The following is an 8,472-nucleotide window of genomic DNA, read 5'->3' as shown; positions in this document are numbered from 1 at the left end:
GTAATATGGGTGTGTTCATGGAGCCCATGTTTGATGAATTGGTCCGTGCTTGGGACGAAGGGGTATGGACATACAATCGAGCTACAAAGACAACCTTCAAAATGCACATTTGGTACTACTACTCCCTGCATGACTTTCTGGCATATGGGATATTCTGCGCCTGGTGTGTTCACGGGAAGTTCCCATGCCTAATATGCAAGGAAGGTGTGAGGTTCATTTGGTTGCAGAAGGGTGGCAAGTATTCATCGTTCGATAAACATCATCAATTCCTACCTCTTGATCATCCATTCAGACAAGACATCAAGAACTTTATGAAAGGTGTCAAAGTGATAAACCCTGCACCACAGATGATGACTGGTGCCGAGGTTCATGCTCAGATAGATGCTCTCGTGCCCAATGAAGAAGGTGGTTTTGTGGGATATGGTGAGCAACATATGTGGACTCATATCTCGAGCATGACGAGGCTCCTCTATTTCGATGACCTTCTTCTGCCACATAACATTGATGTAATGCACACTGAAAAAATGTCACCGAGGCACTTTGGGCAACACTCATGGACACTAAAAAGTCTAAGGACAACCCTAAGGCTAGAGTGGACCTGGCAACGTTGTGCGATAGACCAAATCAAGAGATGCAGCCTCCTAGTCATGGCAAGACCTGGAGAAGGCCTAAGGCTGATTTTGTCTTGAAAAAGGACCAAAGGAGGGAAGTACTTGAATGGATCCAGACGCTAATGTTCCCTGATGGGTATGCAACGAATCTAAAGAGGGGAGTGAACTTAGGCACTCTGCGAGTCAATGGGATGAAGAGTTATGACTACCACATATGGATTGAGTGGCTTCTTCTGGCGATGGTTTGAGGCTATGTCCCAAAGCATGTCTTGTAAGTGCTGGCAGAGTTGAGCTACTTATTCCGCCAGCTTTGTGCCAAGGAGCTCTCTCGAATCGTCATTGATGAGTTGAAAAAAGCGGCACCCGTGTTGCTCTGTAAGTTGGAGAAGATCTTTCCACCCGGCTTCTTCTTGCCGATGTGGCATTTGATTGTGCACCTCCCGTATGAGGCACGGATGGGGGGGCCATGCAGGACCGTTGGTGCTATCCAATTGAGAGATGTCTGAAGACTCTTCGCAAAAAATGTAGAAATAAAGCCAAAATTGAGGCTTCCATTGTAGAGGCATACATTCTAGAGGTGTCGAACTTCACGGAGAAATAGTACACTAAGAACCTTCCTAGGGTTTATAATCCACCCCCTCGTTACAATGCTGGCGAAAATGAATCGAACCTCAGCCTTTTCCAAGGGCAACTCAGAAGTGCAAGTGCATCGACCACTAAGCAATTGAAAAATGAAGAGTGGCATAGTATCATGCTATATGTGTTGACCAACCTTGTCGAGGTGCAGCCGTTCATTGGGTAAGTTCTGAATGAACTTGTTTTATTTCACCGTATGTCCTTGTTGCTTCGTCCAACCCCCTTGTTTCTCGTTGGTACAGGGAATTTCTTTGTCAATCCTGGCATGGATCAAGGCAACCTACCCTGCAAGAAAATGATACCCTTCTTTCACAGGGTGCGGGACCAGAGAGCCCCGATTTCATTTGTTGGTTCAAATAGAAAGCCCAAACTGATGCACCTATAAGTGACGAGCTGAGAGAGGTTGCAAACGGCTATGCCGTTAGGGTCAAGTCATTTACCGGTTATAACGTGAATGGATACCGTTTTCACACAGCAAGCTACGAGCAGAGTCGGCCCAATCAAAAAACCATAAACAGCGGAGTTGTTATGCTCGGCATTGATGGACTCGACTATTATGGAAGAATTGAAGAAATCTACGAACTATCATTCTATGGTTCCAAACCTCTTACTCCTATCATATTCAAATGCCACTGGTTTCATCCTGGAGTAACGAGACGGACCCCTAAGCTTGGGCTAGTCGAGATTCAACAGGATTCTGTCTATCCAGGAAAAGATGTCTACATTGTGGCTCAACAGGCCATCTAGGTTTATTATACGTCATACGCATGCAAAGACGCCGAGCATCTTAAGGGTTGGTCCATTGTGCACAAGGTATCGCCACATGGTAAACTACCTATCCCAAACGATGAAGATTACAACTTCAACCCAAACACATATGATGGAGAGTTCTATCAAGAAGAGGGGCTACAAGGGAGGTTTGACATAGACTTAACCGAAGAGATAGGAATGGAAGTAGACAATGAAAGGGATGATGACGAGGACGCTGGAGACGAGGTGCGAAATCTGAAGGACATACAAATGCTTGAGCGATTACATTTAGGCAATGACAATGAAGACAACATTCCTCCTTTGGATAGTGTTGATGAGTTGGACAATGTTGATAGTGATGATGAGACCTATGATCCAGCTAATCTCAATCATGAAGATTATTTCTAATACATGTAATACTATGTTTTTTGTAATTATGTTTTATTCATTTTTGCATATATTTCTAATACATGTATTACTATGTTTTTTGTAATTATGTTTTGTTCATTTTTGCACCTATTTCTAATTACGTCTTGTTTTTCTTTTTTATTGTAGGTGATTGAACAAAGATGGCGGGAGACCGTCATAGGTCCGTGAACTCGATTTACCAAAGACCACGCCGGCTGCAGGAGGAGGTGGAGGGGGCGACGGAGGGATCGGACAGGAGGAGGAGGAGGACCGCCAGCCACAGGAGGGGGCCGTCTCCTCCCACGCCGCGTGAGGAGGAGCTGGAGGAGGAGGTGGCGCCCATGGACGAGTCGGACGAGGAGCTGGATCGGCAAACGGACGAGGAGGGGCCGCAGAGGACGACGAGGGGGAGGCGGTAGGCACGGGTTCCGCTTCCTCCGACTCCTCTTCGAGTGTATACTTGCAAGGTCCCGTGAGCCTCCCATAGGTTTCGCTTTCTCACCGACGCCCAGTGATTCGCCCTAAAGGGCAAAAGTAAGTAACTTTATATGTTGTCACCACTACTTCATATGATATGATGAAAAAAAACTAATAATTTTTCTTAATCACTTGTGCAGGAACTGGTTGGTTGTGTCGGGTGGTAGCACATGGCTAGTCAACAGCATCCTGGGTCTTCTGTGCAGGCAACACTTCCCCGGCATTGTCACGTACGCATCGAAGACGGAGCCGGCCTACTCGTTTGACCACTACGCCGTCGCCATCGATGCGGAGTACCCCAACAAGGCGGCGCGGGTGAAGGCAGAGTTTTGGGTAAGTCTCCCTCACACAACATTTCTCAATACGTCGCATTCATTGGACTTTTCTTGAAATAATGAATGGATACATCGCTTTTGTATGCAGACTTATTACAGATGCAAGGAGGGATTTGAAGCTAGGGCAGAGCAGGTGACTACCAAAGCCTGTAAAAACTCATCACCGACATGTATCATGAGGTGCGCATCTAGGCAATCGTAACCTACTACGGGTCGAAGCTTGGAGAGAGGAAAACCAAGAAAGACGCAGGAGAGATGCAGCTGACCCGGGAGCAGTGCCTTGAGGTAAATGAAGAACATCAATATTTATTCGTTTTGAGATTAAGTTGGTTTAATTTGATCTTCTTATATGTCCAATACTTGATGATGTGTAGATGATTCCCTGGTGGTGCCAAGCGTATCCCGAGTGCTGGGCGATGATGGTGGAGAGGTGGTTCACGGAGCTGTACCTCAAGATGCACAGGGATGCCCGGGACCATCGTTTGCAGATGCAAGGTCCAGCACACCATCAAGGCAGCCGCAGCCTCGCCGGATACAAACAAGCATGGGTACGCGAATTCATTTATCTATTGTGACGCTCAGTTCTGCCTGATTTCTAATCATCGTGCTGTCTTTCTCGCAGTCGGCGTCACATAGTGGCCAGGCTTGCTCGGACTTCTAAGCATGGTGTATGGCCCACAAGGGCAAGGCGACATCCGACGTCTCCTTCAACCTGGAGGATCTGCCCGAGGCATACACGAACCCGAGCGTCCACTCCCGCATCAGTGAGTACACTGAGGTGGCGAGGTCGCTCCATGGGTCAGACCACGATCCGAGCACCCAGGACTTCGATGGAGACGCCGTCATGAGGGCGGGGCAAGGCAAGAAGCATGGGCGGTTCTGGCTTGGCGACGGCATCATCGACACAGCCTCTACTCCCTCTCTCTCCTAGATCCGAGCACGGAGCACGAGCGAGAGCCCGGCCATTCGCATACGGCCGACCGCTGCACAGCACCGGGTCGACGCACTCGAGGTTATTCCTGTTTTACTCGTCATACATTGATGTTTACACACCTTAATTAGCTTTGCATTACTGAAACATTAGAGTGAAATATTGCAGGCCCGGCTGGAACAAGAAATGAGGCAACATCAGGAGCTGGAGGCCGGGCAACAGAGGATGGCGGCCCAGCTGGAGGCCGAGCGGCAGGCCCAGGCGCAGAGGCTGACGGACATTACGGAGTTCCTACAAGGGCTTGGGCAACGTGTGGGCTTCTCTCTGCCAGCTGGGCTGTTGGTTCCACCTCCGCCTCCGCATCCTGCAGCTGCAGCTACTCCTGTAAGTATGAAAGTTTTTTTACTTTCGCTTGTGCTTTGCTTGTATGGCCTCTACCTTCCTAGATTAGCTATCCAAATAATCTTGTCTCACATGCAATCTTTTCTCCTTTGTGCAGTCTCCATCTAACGGTGGTTCGAATAATCCACCTCATGCACCTCTGAATGATGGAGTTGGGCCTTCACCACAGTCGCAGTGCCCGAGATGAGTGCACGTTGTATTTTTTTCGTTTGTTGTTCACTTGGTGATGGACTTGTGATATACTTATGATGCACTTGTGGACTTTGATGGACTTGTGATGGACTTGTGGATTTATTTGGATGGACTTGAGCACTTATTATTATATATGTGATATATATTGTGATGGATGTGATATGTGCGGATGGATGTGTGGATGGATGAGATATATATGTGATGGATGAGATATATATGTGATATATGTTTGTATGAATTTATTTGTCATGATGGAATGTAAAATAAAAATAAAAATTGCCGTTTTGGGTCACTTTGCCGAGTGTTGCACTCGGCAAAGGACCCCGTGGCCGAGTGCCATGGTCATAGCACTCGGCAAAGCTGGAAAAATGGGCGCTCGGAAAACCATTTTTCTAGCTTTGCCGAGAGGCACGACAAAGGATTTTTTTTTTAAATTCAAACTTTGTCGAGTGCCGGCCAGAGGGCACTCGGCAAAGAATTTTTTTAAAAAAAAATTCAAACTTTGCCGAGCGCCGGCAAAGGGGCACTCGGCAAAGAATTTTTAGAAAAAAAAAACATCTTTGCCGAGGGCCGGATAGAGGACACTCGGCAAAGAAATTTTTTTTAAAAAAAATAAAAAAATCTTTGCCGAGTGCCTGCAGGGTTGGCACTCGGCAAAGCGACCGTCAACGGGGCTGACGCCGTGACGGTCGCTTTTCTTTGCCGAGTGCCACCGGGGCTCTCGGCAAAGCCTTTGCCGAGTGCCCAATAAAAGACACTCGGCAAAGAGGGCTTTGCCGATCAATTTTTTGCCATGTGTTCTTTGCCGTGCAATTTGGCCTTTGCCGAGTGCCTCAGGCACTCGGCAAAGAACCTGAATCCAGTAGTGATTCAGCAGCTTGAGGACCTCAAGATCAGTGGCTAATGCAGCGCCAACCCAATGCTTAGTTGATTTCTCGAAGAATTCCTCTTCAGCTCCATTGGTCACCATAGACTCAGAGATGGTCTTCCATTTGAGAGTATCCTCGTAGACAACCAGGAAAAGATCGACTGTTGGAAATGGATTGGAGACCTTTGACGAAGCGCAGATTTCAGAGAACTTGCTGTAGGCACAAATAAACAAGATATTATCACACCACTTTTCTGCTGAACAATAGGCAGAAATAAACAAGATATTATCGCACCACTTTTCTGCTGAACAAATGCACTGGTTTTGTTTTTAGACAGGGAAAATATATGTGTCCAAATACCTTATATTCGTGATTACAGATTCAGAGACCAATGCCTCTTGCAGGGCGTTAGCTGCAGCAGTTGCTGCTAAATCTCTCCTTTCAAAAGCTTCCTGAAATTCAGTAGAAATTATATTAGAAACTCAAGTCTTGTCAGGAACACTAAATGGAGACTGAGCCAATAAAATAGAGTTGCTTACCTTTCCAATTTTTGAGAGTTTATCAGGAAATGCATCCAATGGAATGCTGCCGTCAGTCCATTTAGGATCGTGAAGTATAATTTTTGGAGCTGTGGTTTTTGCCTTTACTGAGGTAGATTCTATCTTCTTACGAGGCTTTGGCCTCTCATCAACAGATGAATCGTCATTACTGGATTGTTCTGTTGTAGCATCACTTAGTCGCCTCGACATTGCTTCCTGATGATAGAGACAAAGAAGAAATGTTTACTGCACAGGCACAAAACATTCTACTATACACTACAAGGACACGGCTTTCTGTTGTACACAGGCAAAATGGGTTTATCCAACCATGCTACCTAATGATATGCAGAAAAAAAAATCAGACTCTGAACCTGAAAATGACCAATACACCATTCTATATATATATGTAGCTATATGTTTGAAATTCCATACTAACTGTAACAGTTATGATCGTCCCACCATGTGCTTGGAATTTTCTTTCAATTAATTTGTAGTCATAGCACCAATTTTGCAAATTAAGCAAACATTGCGACAGAACTGTTCACAGTACATATCTATTTGAAAATGGTTATTACTGAAAGGATCATAGTTAACCATGGTTATGATTTTCTGAGCCAACAATTAAGGTTATACAGTCACTTCATACTTCAGTTTTTTTCCCAACAATGTTTCTTTGTCTACTATCCTATCCATATCCAACACCATCTAGCTATGTCAGATCTTAATTTGCATAACCAAATCTGACCAAGGCTATGATCCAATGAATCAAGTATGTGTTAGGTGATCTCCAACAATTGGCCCAACGGCCAATTGGGCCCATGGATCCGCGCCCTGATCGGGGGCGCCCAACCATTCCATGGTTGGAGGACCTACCCGGACTCTTCCGCCGCACGTTACCACCGCTGTCGCGTGGGTTGTCTCCTGCCGTCGCGAGGGAAGGAGCTCCGACGCTGCCTCGTCGGCGCACGGGGAGAAGCCGAGCCACGCTCACCGCCTTGCGTGCAAGCCCGGCCGAGGGCACCGTCACAGGACCGCTCGACGGCGGCGCGCTCACCCACTGAGGAGCGGGCGCTCCGGCGAGGGGACCTGCGGCGGCGCTGGTCAGATCTAGGGTTTCGGGAGCTTCTCACCGCAGCGCATGTGGGGATCAGGGCACCGTCGCCCAGACCGCTCGACGGCGGCGCGCTCTCCCGCTGGGGAGCGCGCACACCGGCGAGGGGGCCGGCGACGGCGCCATCACCTCTCTTCGCGCTCGCTCTTTCACTCGACCGCTGCTGCGCTGAGAGAGGAAAGGGAGGGAGTCGAATGAGCCTAGGGTTCGGGGACGGACGCCGCGCGCCAGTTTTTATCCGTCGAGGAGCGCGCTCGTCCGTCGATCCGCGATGAACGACCGAGAGCGAACGGGCCAGCATTCGGCCCAGGCGGGCGCGCGCGGCGGGCGGCTTTGCAGGCCCAGGCCCAGGTTGCGCCGTGGGAAGGCACAGCGCGCGCGAAAGCAGAGCAAGCTGGGCCATTTTGATGCTTGGGTCAAATGAACAGTGTTCTACGAGTTTAAGTTTTATTATTTTTTCGGAAGCAATTTTTTATGATATTTGTCTAGTTTAAAGTCTCTGTCAAAATTTGAACCAACAGAATAATTTTTCAGAGAATAGTTAAGAAAAGTTAAATGCTTCTGAAAAATAGATAATGAATTTTTTCATGTTTCCGCTGCAATGTTAAAGTTTATCATCTTCTAATTAAATTCGAACCAACGGGAGAATTTAATTTGAAGAGTAGTCATTTTTAGTCAATAAATTATAATATTGTTATTTTTCTGACCAACGTTGATAATAACAATATTATAATGTTTATTCATAAGTTTTTCATGCATTAATTCTATTTCTGCCCAACGGTGATGTAGATTTAGTGTATAAGAATGTTGTATGTTTTAATTTTGACCAACGTTAAATTAAAGCATGCAATTATGATGTCATAATTTTCTCACTATCTCTGACGGTGTTTTTCTGGACTGAACCCAATGGCATTCATCTCGCACATACCACCTCTTGAAGGGGGCAACTACAGGGTATGGCGAGAGAAGTATGAACTAGCACTTGCGCTGTCTGAAAATGACCTAGCGCTTACCTACCCGTGTCCTACTGAGCCAGTGGACCCGGTGAGGGAAGAAAACGAGTCCGATGCTGATTTCACTGCTCGGCAGCGAGATCATGTAGAAGTGCGGATGACATGTAATATCCACACCCTTTCGCATAAGAGTTGTAATATCATTACCTTATGATGACATGGCCAAATTAAATAATAATAATAATTCGAGCTTGTGCT

This window comes from Miscanthus floridulus, chromosome 10, assembly GCF_019320115.1.
Source record: "Miscanthus floridulus cultivar M001 chromosome 10, ASM1932011v1, whole genome shotgun sequence".
Classification (NCBI taxonomy): domain Eukaryota; kingdom Viridiplantae; phylum Streptophyta; class Magnoliopsida; order Poales; family Poaceae; genus Miscanthus; species Miscanthus floridulus.
Note: the sequence above shows the minus strand (reverse complement) of the source record.